Genomic DNA, 2,192 nt, shown 5'->3' with positions numbered 1-2,192 from the left:
CTATGCTCCTTCCTCTTCTTAAAATACGTATTCACCACAGCCATGTCCATCCTTTCCGCAAAATCCACAATCCTCTGACCTGCATTCCTCTCCTTAACACCATACCTACCCATCACTTCCTGATCCCCTCTGTTCACTTCACCAACATGCCCATTAAAGTCCACTCCAATCACTAGTCTCTCACCCTTGGGTACACTCACCACAACTTCATCCAACTCACTCCAAAATTTCTCTTTCTCATCCATCGCACACCCAACTTGTGGAGCATATGCACTAACAACATTCATCATTAGACCATCAATTTCGAGCTTCATAAACATCACTCTGTCAGACACTCTCTTCACGTCTAAAACACTCTTGGCATACTGTTTCTTTAGGATAACCCCTACCCCATTTCTCCTGCCATCCACACCATGATAGAACAATTTGAACTCACCTCCTATACACCTGACCTTACTTCCCTTCCATCTGGTCTCTTGCACGCACAATATATCAACCTTCCTTCTCTCCATCATATCAGCTAGCTCTCTCCCTATACCAGTCATACTGCCAACATTCAAAGTTCCTACCCTCACTGCTACACACCTAACCTTCCTCCTCTCTTCCTGTCTTCGGGCATGCCTTTGCCCTCCTCTTCTCCTTCGGCCAACAGTAGCCCAATTTCCACCAGCACCCTGTTGGCTAACAGTACTGGTGGCGGTCGTTGTTAACCCGGGCCTCAACCAATTCGGTATGGAAATATGAAATTTTTGCGCCATAAGTGATATGGCAGAATTTTTACGCCGGATGCCCTTCCTGGCGCAACCCTCCCCATCTATCCGGGCTTGGGACCGGCACAAAGAAATGCACTGGCTTGTGCATCCCCAGTGCCTGGGTTGTGTGTGTAAAACGTCAGTCCCTGGGATTCATAAATGCCTCCACTAAGAGTACACCATTCTGAGTGAAAAGACAACACAAGCTTAACTCGCACCTTCTTCGTCCTAATTTTAGTTTTCCTACTAATTTTCTCACAGCTTTAAATATTGTGGGGGATTCATAAAGGTTACCACAAAGTGCAGACTGCATGTTCCCAGTGTAATCTTTCTGAGTGCCTAGAAAGCACAAAGCATTTGATAGGGATGTTCCTGAATCCAGGTCATGTACACTTAGTTTACCCTTGGTGTAGCTGTTGTAGAATTATATAGGAATCTAGTTCTTCAGTGTTGTTCCTGCTTTCAGTTACTGCAGTGTTCCTAGCAGCAACCTGTGTGATACAGGGTTAAAGGCCTTGCTGAAGTCCTTGCAGACTACCTATGTCTACTAACACTTCCCTGTCAAATTTACTTGTAACACAATCATAAAACTGGATCAGGTTTCAGTCACCGCTCATTCTACCATGAAGTCACGTTGGCTGCAGTCCTGAAAAATGTTTTATTTAACACTTTTATTAAATTATCACAAAAGACATAGGCACACATACTTTAATAAAAAAAGAAAACAACCCATATTAACATTTTTCATTTTTATGCATTATACATTATATAATATGTTATACATATATATATTACATTACTGTGTTTTCCACAGACCCATGCAATTACAGACTCATAAGTCTGACCAGCCTCATACGCAAAACCATGAAAAGACTTACCATGGAACTAATCAGTCAGAACATCGGGAAGCTCCAAACACTGGACCCATCTCAGTTTGAATTAATCAAGGGCAGGTCATGCTTACTCATTCTGGTGGACCTTTTTGAAAAGGTTACCAAAGCAATGGATGAAAGGCAAAACAGTACACACCATATACCTCAACCTGGGAAAAGCATTTGACAAAGTTTCCTCCTCATTTATAGTAGAAGAGGTAAACAAATTGGGAATAAGCCCCTGTGTCACCCAATGGATTGCTAGCTGACTCACAGATATGATGCAGGAAATCAAAATAGGGGAATATACCACCAAAAGGAGACCAGTCACCAGTGGAGTCCCCCAGGGTTCTGTGCTGGGACCTCTCCTGTTTGGCATTTACTTTTCTGAAGTAAAAGAAAATACCACAGAGCTTTGGCTGACTAAGTTTCTAGATGACTGCAAGCTAGGAACGGTCATTGAATTCCCAAGTGAAATAGGCATCCTGCAGGAATGTTTGTCCCAAATAAATAACTGGTGCCAAAATCATGGACTGAAACTAAATGTATTGTAATCTTTGGGAAGTCA

The sequence above is a fragment of the Protopterus annectens genome, chromosome 3.part0 (genome assembly GCF_019279795.1).
Source record: "Protopterus annectens isolate FY-2018-M chromosome 3.part0, PAN1.0, whole genome shotgun sequence".
Classification (NCBI taxonomy): domain Eukaryota; kingdom Metazoa; phylum Chordata; order Ceratodontiformes; family Protopteridae; genus Protopterus; species Protopterus annectens.
This window is presented reverse-complemented; position numbering follows the sequence as displayed.